At 38.6% G+C, this 27,265-nt stretch overlaps 1 long non-coding RNA gene across 2 annotated transcripts; it reads left to right on the top strand.

The window, feature by feature from the left end:
* Nucleotides 1-956: 956 nt before the first annotated feature.
* LOC103095877 (uncharacterized) lies at nt 957-27,265 on the top strand. Of its 2 annotated transcripts, XR_008915277.1 has the most exons (6): nt 957-1,279; nt 4,562-4,710; nt 12,843-12,969; nt 16,325-16,378; nt 17,289-17,426; nt 27,142-27,265. It is a non-coding gene; the product is annotated as an uncharacterized LOC103095877 (long non-coding RNA). The 2 variants fall into 2 exon arrangements; XR_008915278.1 differs by lacking the exon at nt 16,325-16,378.

The following is a 27,265-nucleotide window of genomic DNA, read 5'->3' as shown; positions in this document are numbered from 1 at the left end:
AGATGCAGGAGCAATAAATCTAATTGTGCTGGATATGAGATCGATCGTAAAAATCCTGCATGAAAGGGGAATCAGTGATCATGGGACAGCCCCGGGGCAATGGCTGGGTCAGGCATCTCCCTCCTTCTCACCTCCCCCCTTCCCTCCTTGCCCTAGAGCAAGGGCCAGCCAAGACTGGGGACAGGGCAGGGGAGGATGAAGGCCCTTCCAATCTGGAACTGGGACTGGGCAGAGCAGAAACAGCTCAGAACCCACTCCATGGACAGCAAAGATATTCTCCATGGGATCAAAGGATCTCTGTACTCAGGGACCTCTCTGTGGGGTCACAGTCTCTTGGTATAGACATGGTCCTTTCTCTGGAGTCACAGTAATCATAGAATCTCAGAGCTGAAAGGACCCCCATAGAGCATCTAATTCATCTCATGTATGTAGGCATCCAGCCGCCTTTGAAGACTTCCAGCGAAAGAGAACTCACTACCTTCAGAGGAAACCCATTACATTTTGGGTTAGCTCTAATTGTTAGTAAATTTCCTTTCCACTGAGACAAAATCTGCTTCTCTGAATCTTCCATAACCTGATTCTAGTTCTGCTTTTGGGGATCAAGTAGATTAAATCTAATCTTTTTGCCACGTGACAGTGATCAGCTTTCCTTTAAGTCTTTTCTTTACTAGGCTAACCAGCCTGGCTTCTTTTATAGGTGCTCCTCCTATAACATGGTTTCTAGTCCTATTATTATCCTGGTGCCCCTTTTCTCCATCTTGTCAATGTCCATCCTGAAACTGAGCACTCCAAAAGAAATATTATATTCCAATTGTGATCTGACCAGGGGAATTAGAGTGCTGGTCACTTCATTCCGGTCACTATGCTTCTCTGTAATTCACATTAAATTTCAGGGACTTTCTGTGAGGTGAAATTTCTCTCTTTGGGTTCAGAGTTTCTCTGTGTGGAAGAGGAGCGAGAATGGAGATGAGGGTGGGTGCTATGTCTCCACAGACAGAACTTGACCTCACAGAGGTACTTTGGCCTTAAAAAGAGGCTCTGACCCTGCTGAAAGACCTTAACCTCATAGAGACTTTGACACTACAAAGAGACCTTGACACCCAGAATGGGATCTTAACCCTCTGGAAATTCTTTGACCTAGAGAGAGAATCCTGACCTCACAAAGAAGACCTGACCCAACAGAAAAGATCTTCAACCCCACAGAGAAGGATCTTTGCTGCTCCCAGAGTCCTAGGATGTCTTGGTCTAGCCCACCTGGAACTGTGGTACTCTGGGAAAGGTAACTCCTGAACTTGGAACCTCAATTGGTGTTTGTCACAGACCTTAAATACCTTTTCAAAATTGCTCTGGCTGTCATAACAACTCTAGCCCATATCCTGACTGTCCCCAAGAAATAAGTAACCCCTAGATCCTTGGTATATGCCTGCATAAACAAAGCTGTATGGGTTCTTGGAAATATCAGATCTTTGTCTGGGTCAGGGCTGGTATTCATCCCTGCTAGGCCTGCCCCAGACTCTTGTCCACCCTAATGCACATGCCCTGCTCTGTCCTTTCCTCTCTCTCCTCAATGGAGCTCCCCTTGAACTCAGTGCCACTGGGTAGTCAGCTCGATGATAATGCTGGAAGGGGATACAAGAGCTCACAAAGGGGAAGACATATACCCCCCCACACACACACACATACACGAATACACATACAGAAAAATAAACTGAATTTGGGAGGAGGGGAGTCTGCTTGTTCACCCCACACAGACAGATGGAGGAGCTCAGGGCCAACCTTTCCCTTCCCCCTCTGGGGTAGGGCCCTCACTCTGTCATCGGGGTGCCCCCTTCCCCTCCCCTGACCTAGGCCTGGGGGACTGAGCCTCTTAGGCTCTCAGTTCCATTTCTGATTCCTCAAGGAACTGGGGGTGGGGTGGGAGGGCTGAAAAGCCCCTCTGTTGGGCACCTGGGTGGGGAGCCCTGGGCGGCCCAGGGTCAGTTTGGTTCTTATCTGCGGCCTCCAGCGCTGACAGACAGGCAGGGAAATGACAGAAAATTGGCCGTTTTGTCAATGTGTTCTCGGCAGCTTTGCAGCAGCGCGGGGTCCAGTTTCAGGCAGTTAAGGGGGCTCAGGGAGCCCCACAGTGACTGACAGACCTGCTATTATCGCCCATATTTTAGAGAATTGCCCCGAGCTGGTGCTAAATGATGGGGGCAGCGGCTGTGACATGTGAGATAATCCCAGCAGGGTTTCCCTTCTCTCCACCCCAATGAAGCAGGAAGGGCCAGCTGCAATTCCACTGCTCCCCCCTCCCTGGTCCCTCCACCACGCTTACTCCCCAACTCTGCCTTTCTCCCTGGCGCCCAAAGCCCCTTCCTCCTATCATCCTCATCTTTCCCCCTCCTTTCCTCACTCATAACCCCTTTCTTGATGGCGCAGATCTCCTTCCTCAACCCTTGCCCTGCTTCATGATACTTGAGTGTATTGCTTCCCCAAAACTGAATTTGTTGGAGAGTCATCTTCTCCCTCTCCTCAGCCTTCCGGAAGGGATAAGAAGGGCTGGGGGAGGGGACTCGTAAGGCAGTGTGGAGTAGTGCAGAGCACTTGGGTTCAGATCCCACCCAAACACTTCCTACTTCTGTGAGCTCGAGTTCAAGCATGAACCTCCTTGGAACTAAGTTTCTTTATCTATAAAGTGAGGGGGTGCAATTATATGGCTGCTGAAGTTCCTTCCATATCTAGATCTATGAACCTGTGTCTTACCATTGGTATTAACTTTGGGCAAGTCACTTAACCCTGGTGATGTCTCAGTGTTCATATCTGTTATATGAGGGGAATGGACTGGATGATCTCTAAGATATCTAAGATCTCCTAGTCTAACCTTCTCTGATGCTATGATATGCATGCTTTGTGTCTGTCTCAGGAGGGAATTCTGCCTTGTCCTTTCTCTCAAGGCTCAAACCTTCTTCATAGAGGGTGTATGGGGTGCTCAGGGAGGCCTAGCAACTCTAGTGTGAGAGCTTGCCAAGCCCTTTTCAGGGATGTTTATCTACCTTCAGTGTCCACCTTTCACGCAATTCTCATCTGAGGCTCCAAGAAGCTGTAGCACACTCAGCAGTCACAGTCATAAAATTATATTGACAAACAGGCTAAACTTGTTTGAGGGTGACCAACAGATCTCAAATCTATCAATGAATTAGGGAAATGTCAACCCCAAGCATCCTAAGACATCCTTGAAAGAGAATAATTTGTTCCAATGGCCATTAAAATGGCTGAATCAGGTGCTATGGAATGCCTAGAGTTTGTTCAACCATCAAGTCATCCTGAGTTTTGTCTTGTCACTGGACTTTGATGACCAGAAGAGAAAATGAGGTTACAACTTTGTGTAACTTTGCCTCACTTAAATCTCATTCACAGGCAAGTCAAGACATCATCCTACGATGTCATCAATCCTTTTCAAAAACAAAGGATGAATGAAAGCTACCCCCATCACTCATCTGCTATATCACAAAAAATAGTGTCATAGGAATTCAGAAGAAAAGAGAGCATTCATGGAAGGTGAATGTAGCTAGGGAAGACTTCCTAGGAGATTTAAACCTCAAAATGAACCTTAAGAATTGGTAGACAGGGAGGAAAGGGAGCTTGTCTTATTCTTTCTTGAGCTACAAATATTCTCTAGTAATGTACATTTGTTCTTGGGTTGTAATCTCTCTGCTAGTCCTAATGAGCTCATTATAATCCAGGGTCTCTGAAATCTCAGAATTCTGATGTTGAAGACTTTTCCTCATTTCTTATGTTTTATGTGGTCCTTTTGTGTAATCAATTACGCAAATCATTAGCCTAGCCCTGATCATTACCAGAATATGCAAGAATCACAAATTAATGACAATTATTTAACTGATATAAGTTTAAATAGCAAAGTGAAATAAAATAATGGATTTATTGTCTACCCATAGAATCTCTCTAGGTCAGAGATGGGATAGAAATACAAGGACTTAAACAATACATGGGGGCAAAGGAAAATGTCCCTCAGTTGATGAGTAGATAATCTGTATTCCTTAAACTGGCCAGCATGGAGATCTAGAAATCTCTTTGGGGCAATTTGGAATCCTCATCTTGGCTCTAGGGTCACTGGAATTCCACTCCACCCTTCTCCCCACCCCTTTCCACCCCAATCCTGCTCTCTTCTCTGACTAAAGCCCTTAGTTTGCCTATATCATTTTCTCTTCTCTTGCAGGTCCTTCCAGCACCCTCATCCCAATTTGACTCCCTGTACTTATCTCTACTCAGGAACAGCACAGAATCCTCAGATTCGGAACCCAGTCATCTCTCCATGTCTGCATGTTCCAAAGGATCATAGTTTTAGATCATAGCTTAAAGATCATTTAGTCCATACAGCTAAGGAAACAACCTATTAAGGTGGAGTGATTACTCAAAGTCACATAGTTGATAAGTGACAGAATAAGGATTCAAACCCAGATATTCTGACTCCAAATCCAGGATGATTTCCCTTGGACCACACAGCCTCTTTTTCTCTTGTTCCTTTCCCAACTCTACTCCACTTGATGGTTTCACTTAGGCAGGTACAAGGATCCAGAGGAGTCTAACAAATGGTGTTTTCTCTGAAGAATAGCAGCAGTTCCTTCGCCTCATTATTGTGGGATGTGGAAATGTCCCTAGAGACCTCTTGTTAAGATCAGAGGCATTCCCTGATCACTATTCTAAAAGGTAATATTTCTGTAGTACTTTAAGGTTCACAAACTATTTCCCTCACATCAGCCTCGTGAAACAAGTATAACACCATTTACAGATGAAGAAGTTGAGACTCCAACAGGGGAAGAGAGATGACTTGTCCAAAGGCATATACCTACTAAGTATTAGAGGCAAGATTCAAAACTAGGGTTGCATGTATGTCCAACACTTTTTCTTCCATTGCATGACTGCTCCATGAGGGCAGGAATTACTTTATTCATCAGTGGCTTCCCAGCACCCAGCCCAGACTCTTCTGGGATAGAAACCTAAGAGGAAAACATAATATCTTCTCCATTATTCCTGGCAAGTACTCATCCAGACTACACTCGAGGACTTTCAAGGAGGGGGGAGCTCATTACCATTCAAAACAACCAGTTCCACTTTTGGACAGCTCCGTGTGAGATGAAATTTTTCTTTACATTAAGCCAAATCTGTTTTTGTGCAGTTTCCCTCTACTGCTCCTAGTTCTGCCCTTTGGGACAAAGCAGAAAAGTCTAACTCCTCTTTTACACAACATCTCTTCAAATATTTGAATACAGGGACTATTTCTCTCTTTTTCTATCCCCTTCTCAGTCATCTTTTCTCTAGGTCTCTGGTTCTCAACCTTTTTGGTTTCAGGACCCTTTAAACTCTTGTAAGTTATTAAGGAGTCCAAAGAAATGTTATTTTCATGTTTAAATCTACCAATATTTTCCCTTTTAGAAATGAAGATGGACAGATATTTTGAATATTCATTAATTTATTTCAAATAACTAATAAACCTATTACATGTTAACATAGCATATTTTTATGAAAAACAACTGTTTTCCAAAAAGTAGTGAGAAAAGTAGCATTGTTTTACATTTTTGCTACTCTTGTTAATTTCTGACTTAATAGAAGGCAGCTGGATTCTCATATCTGCTCTGCATTCAATCTGTTGTGATATGTTGTTTTCATTGAAGTATATGAAGAAAATCTGGTCTCAAAGTGATATGTAGTTGGAAAAGGGAAGAGTATTTTGATAGCATTTTCAGATAATTGTGGATATTCTTCTTTGATACTACACCAAAACTTGACAAGTGTTAATTTCTTAAAGGTTAGCTGCAATGTGAAATCTGAAATCATATCAATGAACTCTTTGTTACATTAAAAATCCATTGGGTTTTTTTTATATAATTTGAATGTCTCTTTTACCCATGTATGATTTTATAACATCACACATTGGTCACTTGGAAAATGTTGGTTCATTTATGCAGATCTTCCAAATGTTAACACATTTCATCATACAAAATCACGTTCATTAATATCACCCCTGATCTCATCAGAAAAAGTCTTTTTTTGAGGAAGCTGTCAAGCTCACAGTGACAGATACAGTTTTCCAAAATTCTAATTTTCATTTGAAAGCTCAATTTTTTTTATTGGCAACAAATACCATCAGTTGTTTTCCTTGATGTGACAGTCTCACTTCATTCATTTTTGAGAGATGTCTGCCAAATACCCAAGACTAAGTAACCAAAGTTTGTTAGTTATTATTTCAAGGAAAAACAATGTTCCATGAAAAAAGTGACTAGTTCAATTCACAACTCAATCACCAAAGTGCCCTCCCTAAATATAACTATACTGTAATATGCAGTAGAAGTGATTTGTGCATTCTTCTCCTCTGCCCCACAGAATATTTAAAAAGATGCATACTAGAGCATTAAGATTTAATAAAATTAATAATTTTATCATTTCATCAAGGACATTTTAAAGTGAAACTGGACCCTTTTCTCTTTCTTTCTCTTTCTTTATCTCACTCTTTCTTCCTTTTTTCCTTCCTTCATTCCTCCCTCCCTCTCTCCCTCTCTTCTTCTTATTTCTTTCTTTCTTTCTTCCTTTCTTCCTTCCTTCCTTCCTTTCTTTCTTTCTTCCTTTCTTCCTTCCTTCCTTTCTTTCTTTCTTTCTTTCTTTCTTTCTTTCTTTCTTTCTTTCTTTCTTTCTTTCTTTCTTTCTTTCTTTCTTTCTTTCTTTCTTTCTTTCTTTCTTTCTTTCTTTCTTTCTTTCTTTCTTTCTTTCTTTCTTTCTTTCTTTCTTTCTTTCTTTCTTTCTTTCTTTCTTCCTTCCTTTCTTCCTTTCTTCTTTTTTTTACTGAAGATGTATGGCAGCAAAGAATATAACGACCATTAGCACAGTTAGTACCACTAGACCACTGCCTTGATCTGTTCTAAGGAACTAGAAATTTTATCCACAATTGCTTCTACATTATCAGAGTAACTGTCAACATAGTTGTTCTAGCATAAACTACAAGATTCCAAAAAATTATTCATCACTCAGAATATTTCAGCACCACTTCCACTCACTGCCAAGCATTCACATAAAAGATCTTCAATGATTGAACTAGGGTCAATACTGGACAAATACAAGCAAAATAGTAAATTCAATCATGTCTGTAGATTCACCCATTCATGAAGTAAAAATACAATTCTCCAGAAAAAATATTAATATAGTCTTCATTATTTCAGCCAAAATTTTAATTTACAAGTCATGTAGCTTCTGGAAAACTCCATTGGGCATTCACAAAAGGATGAAAATTTAAAAAGGTAAATAATGCCAGTATCATTATGAACACAGTTTTGATCTTGCAGATATTGGAAGGGGTCTTGGGTTTGGGAATCATACTTTGAGAACTAGACTAAACAATCCTAGTTCTTCATTGCAAAGCTATGTATTAGACAGAATGGAAGTCAGGAATCAGGAAACATGCCTTCAAATCAAGCATTAGACACTTATGAATTATGCCTTCTCAAGAAAATGACTTCACCTCTCTAAATCTCAATTTCTTCATCTGTAAAATGGGGATAACTGAATTACTGTGAGAATCAAATGTGATAATGCAGAGAAAATTCTGCATAAACTTTAAAAGTCCCATATAAATTAATTGTGAGCTAACATTCAAGAGATAGAAGATTGATGCTAGATAAATAAATAGATAGGTGAGTGGGCTGGATAGATAGATTTAGATAGATAGCTATATACATAAAAAGAATTTAGTAAGTATAGAATAGAATTGAATGGTAGTTCCTGAGGGATTAGATAGGTCAAATGCATGGAAGGGTATTCAATTGTAAAGGGCTTCTGAAGAGAGCAGAAGAATTTACATTTGGCTTAGTAGATAATGTGATCAGTTTTATTTGGGGGGCCTGCTCTAGCAAGGATGTGCACAAAGGATTGGATAGGGAAAGATATGCTATAAAAGAATATTATAATAGTTCAAGTACAGCTAAAAGGTTGAAGCCAAATATGGACATTTGGGAGTTACTGGCTTAGAAAAGGGAATGGTTGAAACTCTGGGAGTAAATAAGCTCTTTGGCTATAGTGGGTGCTATGCCAAAAACACCTTCACTAGATTATTGTAGACTGTGCCATCATCCCCTGCTTTGCTGTATACAAAGGTATTTCAAGTGTTCAACATATTAATGTGGTTGTAAAGACTCCAAAGGCATCACAACCCTCTCATCCGACGTGGCTCCCTCTCACTGATTCTCTGGGGGTGGGGTGGGGGTGGGGGAGTGTCCTTACAAAATATTATGAACTTGTCTCTGTATCTCTTGACCAGTAGAATAGAGAGGCCATTCTTCTGTTATCCCTCACTCTAGACACAGTGATTGGCCTGCTTCTCCATCTCCACATGCTTCGCGGCTTTAGAGTTGAAAGAAGTTTGAAGATCTAGTCCAAATATCTCTTTTTTTTTTTTTGAGGAAAAAGATGTCCAAGCAGGTTAAGTGATTTGCCTGTGGTCACACAGTTGATAAGAAGCAGAGCTGGAATTTGAATGCAGTTTTTCTGACTCCAGGGCCAGTGCTGTTTCTAACATAAAGTGTGGCTGCTATGCAGTACCCGGTCACCTTTCCTCTTTTTCTTTTTCCAAGAACAGAACTGAATTTTCTCAAATTGTGCCTCTTGTGCCACTACTCCCATACACTTCTTGGTTGGTAATTTGCTGCAATTGACTCACATCCACTATGTGTCTCCCTATTGCCTTTTGGGTGACCTGCAATTTTAATTCTGTGGGCACTGTGACATTCCATGGTTTGCAGCAACTGAAAGAAAATGAGTATGAAAAAGATGCCTTTGTCTCAGGGAGAAGCTTGGGGTCATTGAAAGTGCTACACAATTTCCAAAACATGATCCAACCCATTTGTTTCCTCCTTTTCAATTCTGGGCCCAGTTCATTGCTTGTTCAAGATACCAGTCCCATGGAGTGTCCATAGAACTGCATAGCATTGTCTGGACAATGGGCACGCTTCGTTCACTTCTTTTTATCTGTGTGGATTAGTCGGTGATGGATTTAGAAATAAAAGTTATAAACCATCTAGTTCAACCCCCTCATTTTACAGGTAAAGAAATTGTGACCTAAAGTCACACAGAATAAATATCAGAGGTAGGATTTGAATCCAGGTTATCTTACTCTAACTCCATTGCTCTTTCTGCTGCACTATGCTAATTATTATATATTCTTTTGAGTGATTAGGGATGTCATTTAAGAGGTTTTGTAATACTGAAGGGCATGATGCTGTCAGCATGATATTATTAATAAATAGAGGCATCTTCATTGCTGGTGGAGTTGTGAATTCATCCAACCATTCTGGAGGGCAATTTGGAACTATGCCCAAAGGGCGATAAAAGACTGTCTGCCCTTTGATCCAGCCATAGCACTGCTGGGTATATAGCCCAAAGAGATAATAAGGAAAAAGACTTGTACAAGAATATTTATAGCTGAACTCTTTGTGGTGGCAAAAAACTGGAAAATGAGGGGATGCCCTTTAACTGGGGAATGGCTGAACAAATTGTGGTATATGTTGGTGATGGAATACTATTGTGCTAAAAGGAATAATAAAGTGGAGGAGTTCCATGGAGACTGGAACAACCTCCAGGAAGTGATGCAGAGCGAGAGGAGCAGAACCAGGAGAACATTGTACACAGAGACTAATACACTGTGGTACAATCGAACGTAATGGACTTCTCCATTAGTGCCAATACAACGTCCCTGAACAATCTGCAGCGATCTAGAAGAAAAAACACTAGCCACAAGCAGAGGACAAATTGTGGGAGTAAAAACACTGAGGAAAAACAATTGCTTGACTACGGGGTTGAGGGGACATGTCTGAGAAGAGACTCTAAATGAACACTCTAATGCAAATACCAACAACATGGAAATGGGTTTGAATCAAGGACACATGTGATACCCAGTGGAATCATGCGTTGGCTATGGGAGGGATGGTGGGAGGTGGGGAGGAAAAGAAAATCATCTTTGTTTCCAATGAATAATGTGTGAAAATGACCAAATAAAATAATGTTAAAAAATTTTAAAATAAATAAATGGAGGCATCTAGAAGTTTCCTCCATCTATAAGAAATCTTTTCCATTTGGACTCTACTAGAATCCCTAATGATAATGACAAATAGCTTTGCCAAGCATCTGTCTTCCTATTTTATGATTAAAAAATTATCATTAGAAGATTGATAGTTACCTTTGCTATTGCATCTTTCAAAGGATGATGTTGATTTCTAACATATACATGAGAGATACTTTATTGAACGAGAGTCTTTAAGGTAATATTTCATTCTATTAAATCAATTTTTAAAAAAAAACAATCACTATGGTAGGAGCAAATATTTGTTTTGCCCCATTTTTGCCATCTTTGCACTATTGCTACTTGTTACCTTGACCATGATGGGAAGGTGGGCTTTGGTGGGCACTGAGGCAGTTTTTAGGAAGAGTGACTAGCCCTCCATGCTTCTGGGCATGCTATACTACAGTGATCAGAGATATTTCTTCCTCCTGTTACTTTTGACTGCCCCATCATTCTCCCTTCTTCTTCCTCCTCGGCAGCCACATCTGGCATCTGGCATACCAGGAGCCATGTTTGGCAGTAAGTTCTGACCTGGTCCTTTAAGAGGGCAGGAGGTCTTTAGGTTTCCTTGCTGCTTGAAATATAAAGGACCCAGTTTATGGGGAAGAATTGGTATTAGAAGCCTCATCAGAAATCTTACTGCCTATAGAGAATACTTTCTTTTTTGTTTTTAATTTTTCTTTTCAATTCCAACTTCTTCTCCTCTCTGGACCCCCTTCCCCACCTATTGAGGAGACAAGAAATACCATATCCATCATTCCTACAAAATCATGCAAAACATGCTAGGAAATACTTTCTTGGTTACTATGGTAGCTATAGAAGTAGAGAAAAGGTGTTTTATATAATTTTAACTTTTAGGAGTAGTATTCTTTTAATTTCTTGTTATTAGGCAAGTTATTGTTATTGTACTTTACAGTCTGCAAGTGCCCAGGTCCATTTTAATCCCCAACTGTGAATCATTGGCCTGGCCTGGCCAATAAATACTGAAAATGGTGTTTTCTTAAAGCAGTACTCAGGTGAATATTATTTGCAAAAGCTCCTTGCAACTTTCTGGTATCTTCACTAACTTTATATATGTGTCTATAATATTTTTATAAAGGCTTTTTGGTGATGGGACAGTAGACTTGTGGATTAGTAGTTACTGATGTTTTTCTGATTGCCTTTTTTTCCTGTGGAACTTATACCATCTAGAATTTTTTTCCCTCAAGAATCTAGCCCGCTTCCAGATATCATAGGAATCAACTCCACAATGCCTTCAAAATCGTGTGCCTTCCAGTACAGGCCTCCTCTGATGTTTTGGTCAATCCCATTTATTTATTTATTTATTCTTTAGTGTTATTGCTTCTAATTATTCAGTTCTTCAGGGACTATGACATTAAAGTCCAAATGCAATGGTTCCATTGTCATTGGTGGAGAAAATAGTTTGTTGGAGAAATCTTGACAGATATTTCATATCTATTGTCCTTCTAGTTTCATCCCTAATTCCCTTGAGATGGTCTGGCTTAATTGAGATTCTCTCAAGCTTTCTATAAACTCATTTTTCTCTCCACTGTTTCTCAGTGCCTCACGAGTGGGCTGAAACTGCTTACCACCCTCTGTAAGATTTTATAAGTGAATTGATATTCTAAGTTGGTGCTGCCCTTGGCTGCTGTCATATCTTTGGCAAGGATATCAAACTTTTGCTATTAATGGCACGTTTTAGGCTTTTTGGTTTCTTCTTCATTTTGGTGATTAATTTGGATTTAAATTTTTTAAAGGAAATAGTAATTGTCTATATCAATAGTTTTTTTAATTCCTAATTTTTTGGTTTCCATACCTCACTGGAATAGGTCAATTTGGAGATATTTTAATTGCACTTTTAACACTGAAAGTTAGAAAATGTTGAAGATAACTTGGTAATAAAAGAGTATGGGATATAGGAAAGAAAGATTATTAAAGCCATTTCTCTACCCTACCACTAAAATATCTACATCTAAAAGCTCTTAAAATTACACAAACATTTTTTTAAAAAATTATTGATGCAAGTTGTAGCCAGAAAAGGAGGAGATCAAGTGATGATAGCAAATTAGCAAGGCAGCCACTAAGCAGGATTCCTCCAGGCAGAGAGAAAGGAGTCTATATTCTACCATATAACCAATGAGTTGAAGTTGAATGGCCTGGAAGAGAGCCATTTTGGTGGGGAACCAAGGGCTAGACTTCCTTCCAAGAAGATAGCAATGAGAGAGAAGGGGGTTCAATGAATACAATCACCCATGTGATTTTGGCTTGAGAATATGGCAATGCCTCCTACTTAACAGAGTAACAGAGTCTGTAAAATATCAGAAATCCCTACCGTTAGATTCATAAACAGCACATAGGGTCTTCCACATTTACATGTAACACAGATGGACCAGATTGTCTGAAAGAGACTAAGACCTCTGAGATTCTTTTTTCGCTTTTAAACCTTTACCTTCCATCTTAAAATCAATACTATATACTGGTTCTAAGACTGAAGAACAGTAAGGGCTAGGTAATGGGGGGGGGGAGGTAGGTGACTTGCCCAGAGCCACACAGCTAGAAAGAGTCTGAGTTCAAATTTGAACCCAAGACCTCCTGTCTCTGGACCTGGCTCTCAATCCATTTGAGCCATCCAGCTGCCCCCTGAAATTCTTAACTTAGGGAAACTATAGCACCTTGTTCAGACAAACTGCCTCTCAGTGCAGACCTGAAGATCTGTTTCCTTTGTAATTTTAAATAGGTAGCCAGGTTCCTTCTGAAACTCATCCTTGGACTTCTACATCCACCAAATCATCATCCTAATGCAAAGCTCTGACACTATCATACTCCAGCTCAACAAAATATCGGGGATCACTTTTGCCTACAAGGTAAAGAATGAAATTCTTAAGCTGGCATTCCAAGTCCTCCACAATCAGATCACAACTCTCTTTTCTAGGTCTATCACTCTTTCCTCATTTTCACAGTCTATGTTCTATCCTAATCAGAACACTAATCATTCCTTGATCTTGGATTATATGCATATACTTATTTACTTTATATACTTTATAAGCTCATAGGACTAGAGAGGACATTGGAAGCCATAGAGCTTCCATAAAATATAATCTCCTTCTTTTGCAGATAAAGAAACCGAGGCACAGAGAAGTTAATTGACTTGCCAAGGGTCGCACAAATAGTATATGTCCAAGATGGAATTTGAAACTGGATCTTCCTGACTACCAGTCCAAGATTCTATCAACTACTTCAAGCTACCCTCTCCCACCACTGTGCATTTGAGCATACTGGTCCATATTCCTGGAATGTACTCCCTCCTCATTTTCCTCTGTAAAAATGCTTTTCTCTCTTCAAGACCTAGTTCAGTCTTCCCTGATTCCTTAAGGTCTTACACTTACTCCTTCTCTGAAATGATCCCTCCTCAAATTTTCCTTAAGCCCTTTGTCCTGCTGTCTCCTTCAGGAATCACTCCCATAAAATGCTACTTTTTGCCATACAAATTTGTATTCATATCTTATGTACCTATTAGGTTGGAAGCTCCTTGAGTTGGGGAGTGTACCAATTTCATCTTTAGAATCCCACTTTGGGGTACAAGGTCCCGTGGAGAGTAGATGTTTGATAAATACTTATTGATACTTATTGAACATATAAATATTGCTATTTTAGTTTTAAAAATAAAAACATTTATTTATTTATTTATTTTAACCCTTACCTTCTGTCTTAGTATCAATACCGTGTATTGGTTCCAAGGCAGAAGAGTGATAGGGGCTAGGCCATGGGAGTTAAATGACTTACCCAGAATCATGCAGCTAGGATGTGTCTGAGCCAGATTTGAACCTACTATTGCCCATCTCCAGAATTGGCTTTCAATCCATCAAGCCATCTGGCTTCCCCTGATATTATCTTTATTTGGAAATATATTTCCTTCTCCATCTACTACTCATCAAGCTATCCCTTGCTACAAAAGAATAGAAAAGAATGTTTTTAAAAGCATTTAAATAAAACCAAATCATTAATCATACCTTATAGTACATGAAATATTACATATCCATAATCTTTCTCCCCCACCCATCCCTACCCCCTGACTTTGGCAATGAAAGGAAGATGATATTTCTCCAAAATTTTCTCAAGATATAAGTTTGGTTGTTATAGTTCAGCAGTGCTGAGTTTTCTTTTTTTGTTGGTCTTTCCATTTAAATTATGCTCATTGTACATATTCTTTTCTTGGCTATTCTTACTTCACTTTGCATCAGTTCAGATGTCTTCCCACATTTATTAATTGCAAAGAAATATGCTCTTACATTCTTATACCATGATTCTACAATTGATAGACATATACTTTGTTTCTAGTTCTTTGTTATTATAAATGGTGTTAATATGATTATTTTGGTGTACATTGAATCTTTCTAATTTTTCTTATCTTCTGAGAGTCCAGCAGTGGGATATCTTGGTGAACAGTATGGATATTTGAGTCTCTTTTAGCATAATTCCAAAAATTGCTTTCTAAAATGTTTGGACCAATTCATAGCTTCACAAACAGTATATTTTTGCAGCACTTCGGATATTGCCTGTTCCCACTTTTTGCCATCTTTGCCAATTTATTGAGCTCGAAGTTAAACTTTAGAGCTTTTATGCACATTTTTTTTATTATTAATGATTTGGAACAATCTTTCATATGATGTTCATCCTTTTGCAGTTCTTCTTTTGAGAACTGTTTGACCAAATCCTTGGGGAAGCTAGATGGTACAATAGATATAGAGTGCTGGGTTGGGAGTTAGGAAGATTCATCTTCCTGAATTCAAATCTGACCTCAGACACTTATTTGCTGTGTGACCCTGGACAAGTTATTTCACTCTGCCTCAGTTTCCTCATCTGTAAAATGAGCTGGAGAAGGAAATGGCAAACCACTCCAGTATCTTTGGTAGGAAAACTCCAAATAGGGTCACAAAGGGTTAGACACTTCTGAAACGACTGAACACACAACAACATGACCACATTCTCGGAACACTTTTTCCAAAGGGGAATGACTTTTGGTTGTAGGTAGCTGTATTAATTCCCCATATAACTTGGATATCACACTCTCATAAGAAATATTTGATGCAAAGATTTTCCCAGCAGATGTTTTCCTTGCTCATCTTAGTTGCAGTGGTTCTTGCATACAAAAGTTTCTCAATTTCATGTAAACAAAGTAATATATTTTCTTTTGAATTTCCTCTATTTGCTTTTTAGAAAAGAATTCTCATTTCTTCTCCTAGTGCTAGCCATGAAAGACACCTGATCTTGTTCTCAGGTGATTTTTTTCCCAAGTGTGATCATTTATGTTCAGCTCACATATCCTGTCTGAGTGCTTTCTGAATTTAATGAAATTGAGGTAGGGGTCCAGAAATTCTAGCTCAGATCACTAAGCTTTATTTTGGAAGAATTAACCAACTCTGTTCTTCTCTTAAATAAAATATAAAAAAGGATTTCCAGTTCGTACAACCAAAGAGCTAGATAGATTATCTTTGGAAAGTCCATCCCACTGGCCCAGACAGCATGCTGTCTAGCCCCAAGCCATCAGAAATAGTGTAAGGAATATAGCTTAACTAAAGCTTCCTATTTTCTCTCTTGTCTTTCTTCTTTTTCTTCCTTATTTCTTCCTTCTTTGTCCCTCCCATTCTCTTCTCTTTCCCATTTACAGACTTATAGAATCTCAGTTGGAAGAAATGTTAGCAGAAATGTAGTCCATTTGTATCTTAGCAAGAATCCCCTCCAAAATGTCTCCGACTACTCATTTCATTCTCTTTTTTACTTGTTTCCCTTCCTCTCCTTCCTTCTTTCTCTTTCGTTTCTTCTCTTCCATTTTTCCTTCCCATTATTTTCCTTCTCTTCTTGGAGGCAATGAGATGCCTCAGTGTCTGAGACTACCTCAGAGCACTGAATCTGAGAATCAGGAACACCTCATTTCAAATGTGTCCTCAGATATCCTCTGGATGACTGGGCAAGTCATTTAATTTCTGTGTGCCTTGGTTTCCTCAACTGTAAAATGGCTGTCATAATAGCACTTACCTCCTAGGGTATTGTGAGGATCAAATGAGACAATATGTGTAAAAGTGCTTAACATAATAGTGCCTGGCACTTAATAAATGCTTGTCTCCTTCCTCTCATCCTCTTCTCTATCTCACTCTCTCTCCCCTTTCTGACATTTCTTTCTCAGCCCATTTTTCTCTCACTTTTTCTTCCCCCTTCCAGAGTCTGGATAACCACTTGTCAGGAGCGCTAAGGAGAGGATTCCTGGGGAGAAGGGTAATCTGAGGGATGGTTTCTTCAGCCTAACCTACTGGACCCTTCCTGGAAGGTTTCTTTCGTCTTTTGATGATGATTGGCAGCTGGAAGGAGGAAGCTGCAGCAGCAGTGGAGGAATGGGAGGTGGAATGGGAAAGTGAAACCTTTCCCCAATGTATCTCCTTCACAATCAGATCTATCCAAAAATGGAACGGGCTGCTTCAGGAGGCAGAAACCTCTATTGAGGGAGGTTTTTCCAAAGCCCTTCTAGCATTTGTAATTTTCATTTTTTGTCAGTTTTGTCAGTCTGATGGCTGTGAGGGAGAATCTCAGAGTTGCTTTAATTTGCACTTATCTAATTATTAGTGTGGATATGTGATTTTAGAGTATGGGTGGATTTGGGGTCAGAGACAGAAATAATTGAGGGTGAGATTAAGGTTACCATGCTCTTATTTATTTCTTCATTTAACTCTCCTTGAATGCAATTTAATAGATTCTTAAAGTGATAATTTTTTTATTTTTTAAATTTTTATAATTTGATTTAATTAGTTAATTTAGAATATTTTCCATGGTTACAAGATATATATGTGTGTGTGTGTGTGTGTGTGTGTGTGTGTGTGTGTGTATTTTCCATGGTTACAAGATACACACACACACACACAAATGAGGAAAAGTTTCACTTGACTATGCATATTTATTGCAAGGAATTTATTTTTTCCCTTGACCCCCCCCCATGGGATGGGAGTTGGAAGGCAGGAGGGAAAGAAAATAGATTTATTTTAATTATAAAAAATTAAATTGAATTTTAGAAAAACAACAAATAAAGCTAAGAGAAAATTAAAGCCTAAAATAGGGCAATAGAAAGAGACCACTTAATGATTTCAATGAATTTTTGTTTCTTGGCCTATATGATCTACACCTTATGATGTAGACAGAATTGGTGGATGTGGTTGCTGTTACCATCAGTGATGTTTGAAATATCAGAAAATGGGAGAGGTGTCAGAATATGAGAAAGAAAAATGTCCCTTTAAAAAAAAAAGGAAGAGGAAGATTCTTCAACTACATGCCAGTGAGTTTGACTTTAATTCCTGGAAAAATTCAAGAATGCTTTTTGGGGGTGGGGCAGCTAGGTGTCTCAGTGGATTAAGAGTCAGGCCCAGAGGTGGGAGGTCCTGGGTTCAAATTTAACCTCAGAAACTTCCTAGCTGTGTGACCTTGGGCAAGTCACTTGACACCCCCTGCAGCCCCTTGCCTAACCTTTATTGCTCTTCTGCCTTGGAACCAATACACTCTATTGATTCTAAGATGGAAGGCAAGCATTAAAATAAAATAATCTATTATTAAGGAGATTGTTTATGAATTTTATAGACGAAAGAACTGGTGATCACTAAGAAGCCATAATGGCTTCATAAAAAAGGAGTCATATGGCAATATTATCTAAATTAATCTACACATTTAACACAAATCCAATTAAAATAGCAATGGGATACTTCACAAAATTCAGTTGAATAATAACAATTTATATGGAAGAATAAATGAGCGAAAACACGAGGAAGAATTCCAGATCTTAAATTATATTATAAAGCAGCAATTATCAAACTATCTAATGTACAATAAAAAAATAGAAAAAATGGAAAAGAACAAATAGGTAATCAAGACCTGGAACCAAGGACATGCAATAAACAAGTGTTTAATAAATATAATAATATAAAATATTGGGGAAGATATAATATTTAATAAAAGTTGTTGGAAAAATTGATTAGTAACATGTTAGACCATAAAGGGAGAACTATATCTTATATCATATACTAAAATAAGTTCTAAATGGATCATTGATTTAAATCTCCCCAATTACTAAAACAAAATGAATATGGAATGCTATGCATATCACAGGGAAAAGTGGCATTTTTAGTTATTCGGGAAATAGAAGAAATCATAGTTGACAAAATAGATGAATTTGATATTGTAGAGAGGGAAGGAAGCTGCATTTTTGTACACTGTATGTATTTTGTACAACAAAAAATAACCCATCTAAAATAGAAAATAAACAAGTAGATTGGAGAGAATCTTTGAGATGAATGTCTTTGTTAAAAGTTTGATAACCATAATCTATAAGGAATTCATATTGTATTTGGAGAGCAAATCCATGCCCCAATAGATAAGAGGTTAAAGGACGAGAGCAGAAGTCTTCAAATGGAGAAATTTTAGTTACAAATAACTACATGAGAAAGTATTTGTAGAGAAATGCACATCAAAAAAACTCTGAAATATTAAATTGACAGAGATTAAAATTGAAATGACAGAAATACTTTTAAAAATTCAGTTGTGTGCTATGGGAAAATAGGCATGCAACCATACAGCTATTGGAGTATGTACTTTGGGCAAATATATAATGTTTATAGTTCTGGTTTTCATAATCTGTTTATGTTTTAGTCTAGTTATCCCATTATTGAAACTATATCCTAATAATTTTATTAATAAAATGATTTGCACAAAAATATTTCTAGTAGCATTGCAATGAAAACAATTGGTAGTAACCCACTTATCCAGTGGTTAAAAAATGATCATATATGAATGTAATGAAATATTACTATGCCCTAAGAAATAAATTCTTGGACTATATGGAAACAAAGAAAAGCAAGTAAAGTTTTGCAGAAAGTAAAATAAAAAGAGTAATATATAGTGTTTATGGTTATGTGTATAGTAACAAAATTATGAAAATATATATAAAAAAGGATAACAGGAACATATAAAAATAGGATAAGTTTAACAGTGTCTTGGTGAAAATTCTTTTGTGTAGCATCTAAGGGTCTCCTTGCATACACGCACTCACACACAGAAGCATCCCATGTTTCAGGTATTTTGTCAATAAGCACATATGTCAAGCAAAAGCTCAGAAACTGATGTGAACTTTTTGCCATCCAAGCAGAAAATACATTAGTCCAAAGCGAGGGGGGGGGGATCAAGTATAAGAGAAAATAAGGTCATGAGAAAAGATACACACAAAGGATTTCCCATCGATTCCAATACCCCAGTGGCATCACATATAGAGAACATACATGAAGGGTACACATGGAGGGAACATTTATGACCAGGAAGTATAAGCATATGGGAGGAATGCAGGTGCTGAGAATAGCAAGTGTGGCCAGAAAATATACATGAAGGGCATAAATAGAGGAAACACATGGTAAGGGAACATGCGTAGATCCTTGCCAGTAACCTCTGTGGCTGGGGCATGTTGTAGAGGACATACCTATAGGAATCTGTGTATCAGAGATACACACATGGCCAGAGTAACTCCAACATGGCAGAGATGCTAAAGGCATTCTGATACTTTCTGCTAGGATTTGGGGTCTCCCAATTCACTTTTCTCCTGGGCTACCTTTCCATATCCACTCTTCTCATGGTTGATGAGCTGCTTTCATCAGCTGGGCTCGGCCATTTAGCTTCTTCAAGTCTATTTAGCTTAGTCTCTGCTATTGCCAATGGGTGTATTGGATGAGAAGGTCTTGGAAGCAGAGGAGATGACTGTGTTCATTAACTTTAAGTGTTTGAAGCACTGTTGTATCCGAGAGGAACTAAACTTGTTTTGCTTAGACTTTGAAGGCAGAAGCAGAAGTAGATGGAAGGTGCAGAAAGGTACATTTTGGCTTGATGTATGGAAGTCCTTCCTAACAATTAGAGCTTCCCCCTGAGGGAGGGAGTTCCCCATTACTAGGGGTCTTCAAGTGGATGGTCCATTTGATGAATGTTGAGGATATTTTAGAGAGGATTCACATCCAGAGATAACTTGGACTAGATGAGTACTAATATACCTTCTAGTTATGATCTTCCTTGATTCTAAAATGAACAGAAATGGGCTAGATCGCATTACAGTGAAAAGTGAATTCTGAGCTGGTTGATATATAAGGATCTAAAGTCTCTTCCAATTCCAAATCCTTTCATCTTTTGACTCCAAATTGGTGATTAATAGGTTGATGTGCATGTTAACACTGATGCCCAGTGGTGTGACACAGGTTCCTGTCCTATTTAACAAAATGGTAGTCTTCCTTTATGCATTTCTCATAAATTAAACTAATGAAAACAAGAAAATTAAAGTTTTTTAAAATATGGCTATTCTTTTAAAATGAGTTTAAGGACAAGAGCTATTGTGGTTAAAGAGGGTCTGTGTTTATTTTACCTTCTTCTAGGGAGGGGAAAGGAATAGATTGGGGATCAGTATGAGATCTGGAAGCAAAACCCTCACTTAGTGGTCAGGGAAATAATGTGGGAAATATGTGGGAAATATGCTGCATCTGGGGTGAGATGAAAGAAGCCAAGAGAGGAAATGGCCTTCATGCCTGAGGAAGCTTGGAGAGAGGACCTAGATGAAAGGAGATGAAGCAATAACTGAGAAGTCCTTCGTCTCACTGATGACATGGGCTTCTCCTACCCTCACAGATAACAAAGACCCATCCCTGACAGAGAATACAATGTCTCCTCTCACAAGTGACTTTGCTCTCACTTATAAGTAATAATGGAACCATTTCTCTCATAGAGGTAACAAATCACTCTCTTATAGGTGCCAGGGGCATCTTCTTCACAGGTGAAAGAGTCCCCTTCATTCAGGTTAATTCAGCATCTTAAATGGTAGGCATTGCATCATAAATGACTCAGTTCCTTCCTTCCTTCCTTCACAAGTAACATAAGCTCAACTGCTAGCCAGACGGGGCCCCTTTCCTCACAGCTCCTCTCTTACAGGTGAAACAGATTTCCCTCCCATGGGTGATGCAGACCCTTTCCCTCAAACAGGATACAAGTTATTCCTTAAGAGTGATTTTTCCAATGTCTCCTTTGCATAGGGAGGGGCCTCTCCCTTCCTCCTCCCCACTTCTAAGTTTCCTCTCACCCTCTGGGAGAAGTCCCTGCACACTGAACTAAGAAGAAAATCAAACAGGGATAATTTTTTGGTGCAAATATTTCTCTTTCAAAGGAGCCCCTTTAATGCATTCTAAACAGGCTTGCTAACCCCAGCTTGCTCTCCAGATTATTAATTTTTTTATTACAGATCTTGTTATTTTCAGAGCTCCCAGGGGACCCATTAGCAGGGGAGTTTTATGAGGAAGACCAGGGCTAGAGTGGTGGGAATCCCTATACCAAGGAAGTCTTCTGTCCACAACAGAGGCTGCGGCAAGCATCCAGCCTTGTTTTAATTTCCAGACTAGCCACAGTTCAGACAGTTCATTGCATTTTTATGCCCCTTTTTCAAACATGCTCTGTATAAATTTAGCTGCCAGCAATATATAAATGCTAACCACTCCTCAGTCACCAAGGCTGGATGAGGGTCTCTGCTCCAAGGGAGAGGAGTAGCTAGAAATATCTGTCTATCTGCCCCCTCTTCAGTTCAACCTATTCCCCATCTTAAGGTTCTATCCAATCCCCTGCCCCTGTCTCTCTCAGGAGGCCCAGTTCCTTTCCTTGTCTCTTCCTTCCCTTTACAAAAATCACAGTTCTAAAATGCCTTAGCAGGATGAGACCTGGAAGCATTGAATAGAAATTAAAAGTTGAAGAACTTAAAAACTACAATTAGAGCCAGAAGATACTTTATTTAAAATTTTTTATTAATATATTTTATTTTCACAATTACATGGAATAACAATTTTTAACATACATCTTCCAAAATTATAAGAGCTAAATTGTTTCCCTCCTTCCCTTCCCTAACCCTAACCCACCCCTTCTGGAGAAGGTAAAAAAGTTGATCTGGGTTTTTTTGTATTGTAGAAGATACTTTAAAACAAAATGGATGAGCTGGAAGGGCACTTAGAACATAGAGGGTAACTTGGGAAGGGCCGAACAAGTTTATGATTGCAATGGAATACTAATGGGCTATAAAAATAGTGACCAAGAAGATTTCAGAAAAACCTGGAAAGATATATGAACTGATGCAGAATAAAGTGAGCAGAACTAGAACATTATATACAGTAAGAGTAATATTGTACAATGTACAAATGTGAGTGGCAGAGCTACTCTCAATCATACATGATCTAAGACAAACCTAAAGGACTCATGATGAAAAAATGCTATCCATCTTCAGAGAAAGAACTGATGGAGTCTGAATGCAGATTAAAGCAGACCATTTTTATTGCCGTCTTTTTATCTTTCCATGTTACCCCATTTTCTTTTCTTTTTATATGTACATAAATTAAGGCTTTCATGTTTCTATTTTGAGTTCATTCTCTAGAGGCAATATTCACAATTTATTCTTTAGGTTTAAAATCCATATCTGTGTATGATGTTCTCTTAGTTCCACTCATTTTGCTGCTCATTATTCTATGTTGTTCTTTCCAAGTTTTTTAGCCTGCTCATCATTTCTTATGGCACAGTAGTATTTTCTCATAATCATATACCACAATTTGTTTAACCATTCCCAATTGATGGGTATCCCTTCAATTTCTAGTTCTTTGCCACTACAAAGAGAACTGCTATAAATATTTTGGAATATATAGGTTAATTTCCTTTTTCTCTTATTTCCTTGGGAAACAGACCCAGAAACTGTATTTCTGGGCCTAAGGGTATATATACATGGTTTTATAACTCTCTGGGTGTAATTCCAAATTGTTCACCAAAATAGTTGGATCAGTTTACAGCTCCACCAATGGTGTATTGGTATCTCCATTTTCCCATATCCTCTCCAATATTTGTCATTTTAGCTAATCTGATGGATGCGAGATGATATCTCAGAATTGTTTTGCCTTGCATTTCTTTAATCAGTAGTGATTTAGAACATTTTTCATATACCTATAAATGGCTTTGATTTCTTCATCTGAAAATTGTCTGTTCAGATCTTTTACCCATTTATTAATTGGGAGATGGCTCTTATTTTTATAAATTTGTCAAGGCTCTTTATGTATTTTGGATGTGAGAAACAGACTATTTTCACTTTATTTTCTTAATTTTTCTCATATATCTTCTTCTTTAACATAAGTATGGAAATATGCTTTGTATGATGACATATGTATAACCAATATCAAATTCATTACTATCTCAGGAAGAGAGGAAATGAGAGAGGGAGTGAGAGAATATGGTACTCAAATGATAGAAAATGAATACCAAAAATTGCTTTTACGTGTAATTGGGGAAAAAAACAAAATATTAATGAAGGGGGAAAAAGAATGTAGAAGGTAGAACACAGAGAGAGCTGAAGAAACCTAAGAACATAGCATATTGGAAGATGTTAGATGGTGGGTCAACAGCTCACCTTTGGCAAGTCCTTAACCTTTGTAGGCTTATTTTGGTCATCTGTGAATTGAGGATTGGACTAGCTGAATTGTTAGGACTTTTCTAAATATAAATCTAGGGTCTAATGAACACAGAATATTAGATCTTGGCAGTATGTCAGAACCAGAAAAGACCTTACAATCTAGAATTTTTAAGCTAGAAGAAATCTTTAAACATAGAATGCTGGAAAACAAAATGTCAGAGTTGAAAGAGGTTTTGGAGCATAAAATGTCAGAAGATATTAGAACTAGAAAGGATCTTACAGTATTGAGTTTTATAGTTGGAACCAATCTTAGATAATATCGTGTCAGAACTGGAAGAGACCACAGCACAGCATGTTAGAATTGGAAGGAACTTGTAGATGTAGAATCTTTGAACTAGTAGGGAACCTAGAACTAGAATGTTAGCAGTCCACTGGAAAGGACCCTAGAGGTCAACTAGTTTGATCTATTTATTTCAAAGACGAAGTACCCAAGTTCTGGAAAGGAGACAGGATGTGATGAGTGTTGGCACAGCTAGTAATTGCAGAGTCTGACCTTGACTTCCACTCTTCTGACACAAAATCTAGGCGTTTTTTTATTTCCCAGCACCACAAACTTCTGTCTTTATTTCTCTCCCCTTATTTCTTTGTTTTCTCCATTCTGATCTTCTGTCCTCTTTACCCAGGGGTTTCTAGAACCAAGGGCAAAAGATACCCAACTCTTTTAGGGACCACAGGATCAAGGGAAGAATGTTTTAGTGTGAAATTCTGGAGGTCTTGAAGACCAAGAATAAAATCACCCAAAAGACAATGGGGTTTGTTTCCTAATGCTGTCCAGGAGAGGAAGAGAATACCTATAGGACAGCTTGAAGATAAACCTGTTAAGAAAACCTGTCCTATTAGTAAATAATTAAGGAGGCAGAGATCTAAATCTCCAGAAGCTCCTCTCTATGGCCTGGTCTCCTGGGAAGGACATCTAGCCTTGCACACAGACCTGGGTCTCAAATGGGACAGATCAGCCAGAGACTTAAAGGTATATGGAATACATTCTTTACTGCAGACCTATGAGTGAGGTATTCTTGTCTACACTTTACAGATAAGGAAACTGAGGTTCCAAGAGGAAACACCAGACCTCACATTCAGTCCTAGACCAGATGGTATTCTCTCTCCTACAATTTTCTCTAGTTGAGTCTAGCAAGATAGAAGTCACAGGAGAGAAGCACAGAGGCCCAGAGAAACTAAGAAGGTTTAGAGCTGGATTTCAAATCAAGAGAACATTGGTAGCTTTCTGGCTTAGTAGAGATGGAAGCTTACAAAGATCTTCAAGACCTTCCAGCTAATCTCATCTCTTTTGTTTTATAGGTCAGGAAAGTGAGGTCTAGAGAGTAGAAGGAACTTGTTCCCTTTTCCCTTCCCAGATCTCCAGAGACACTGCTACAGGAAATGGATGGGAGTCTAGAGTCCAGTGAAGGTTCATTTCCCACTCATTTCTCTTGCTTGAAAACTAGAGAATCCTAGAATTGGCAGAGATGTCAGAGGCCATATAATTCTACCCACACCTCAATGAGATTCCTCCCTACAACACATCTGGTCAGTGGCAATCAACCAGTGCAGTGCTTGAAGACTTACAGTGAGGATAAACCAACTGAACCCCAAGATAGCAAGTTCCACTTTTGGTATCGCAGTCTTCTGCTTCTTTGCCACTTTTTACCTCTATTCTTAGCTCTGATCTCTCTGATCTCTCAGGCAAAGTAGAACAGGTCTACTGTTCAATATGTTAGTCCTCTAAATATGTGAAGAAAATGAGCATAATGCCCTGAAGTCATACTACCAGAGTGCCAAGAGGCAATAGGGATGTGCAATAGAGCACTGCACCTGGAGTCAGGAAGACCTGAGCTCAAATCCCATCTCAGACACTTAGTTGCTGTGAAACAAGTTACTTGGCTTTTGTCTGCCTCCGTTTCCTTAACTGTAAAATGGAAATAATAATAGCACTTACCTCCCAGAGTTATGTTAAAATGAGATAATATTTTCAAAGCACTTTGAAAACCTTGGATGCTGGCTATTATTTCTTCTCTAGGTTAAACAGGATTAGTTCCTTCAACCTACTTTAATTGCTCATATTTGAACACTTTCCAGCTTATCAATGTCACCATAATTCAAGAAGGATATTGACAAGCTGGAGAACATCTAGAGGAAGACAACTAAGATAGTGGGGGGATCTTGAGTCCATGCCATACAAAAATTGGTTGAAGGAACTGGGCACATTTAGCTTGGAGAAGAAAAGATTTAGGTGCAATGGTAGTTGTCTATAAGTAATTAGAAGACTTTCATGTGGAGGAGGGATTAGATTATTCTGTTTTGCCTCAAAGGGCAGAACCAAATACAATGGGTAAGAACTCTAAAAGGTGAATTTATGCTTGATATCAGGAAATGCTTCCTAACAGCTAGAGCTATTGAAAAGCTGTCCCCAGAGGGATTGGGTGGGTTCCACTTCTTTGGTAATGTTTAATCAGAAGCTGTATCACCACTTACCAAGTATGTTATAGTGTGGTTATGGTAAAAGTTAGATCAAATGACAATTGAGGTCTCTTTCAACGTTCCAAAATTCTGTGCTTCTGTGATTTCTTTCTAAAATGTGGTACCCATGGGGCAATGAGGTTGCACAGTGGTTAGAGAACCAGGTCTGGAGTCAGGAATTCCTGAGTTCTAATGTGGCCTCAGACACTTCCTAGCCATGTGACCCTGGGCAAGTCACTTAACCCCAAATGTCTAGCCCTTGTTCTCTTCTGCCTTGAATCCAATACTCAGCATTAATTCTAAGACAAAAGCTAAGAGTTTGAATAAAATAAAATGTGGTGTCCAGAACTGAATTCAGTCCTACAGATGTGGCCTGACCAGGGCAGGCTAGATCAGGACTGTGACCTCCTTACTTCTAGACATTGTGCTTCTCTTAAGATTGAAAGATTACATTAGCATTCTTGATTGTCATTACAATGTTGATTCATATCGAGCTTGCAGTCCATTAAAATGTTAAGATTGAATATCTACAGCTGTTCTTTTTGTGGTGGCAAAGAACTGGAAACAAAAGGGATGTCCCTCAATTGGGGAATAGCTGAACAAATTGTGGTATATTCTGGTGATGGAATACTATTGTGCTATAAGGAATGATGAACAGGATGATTTCAGGAAAAAACTGGAAAGATCTAAGTGAACTGATGTGGAGCAAAATAAGCAGATCCAGGAGAACATTATACACAATAACAGTAATATTGTGGAACGATCAACTGTGATAGACAGCTACCAACAGCAACACAATGATCCAGGACAATTCTGAGGAACTTATGATAAAGAATGCTATCCACCTCCAGGGAAAGAACTATTATAGTAGGAGTACAGATGAAAACATATGATTTATCACTTGTTTATTTGAGGATATGATTTGAGGTTCTAGTTTTATAAGATTACTCACTTACAAAAATGAATAATGTGAAACATGTTTTGGTAATAATACATGCATAATAACCCAGATTGAATTGCTTTTCAGTTCCAGGAAGAAGGGAAGAAAGGAGGGAGAGACAATATGGATTACATAACTTCAGAAAACTTATGTGGAAAATTTGTTATGAAAATAAAAAAAATTTAAAGTAAGATTTATTTTCATATGAACT

This window comes from Monodelphis domestica, chromosome 1, assembly GCF_027887165.1.
Source record: "Monodelphis domestica isolate mMonDom1 chromosome 1, mMonDom1.pri, whole genome shotgun sequence".
Lineage (NCBI taxonomy): Eukaryota > Metazoa > Chordata > Mammalia > Didelphimorphia > Didelphidae > Monodelphis > Monodelphis domestica.
The sequence above is the reverse complement of the archived record's forward strand: the minus strand, read 5'-3'. Positions and strand labels throughout refer to the sequence as shown.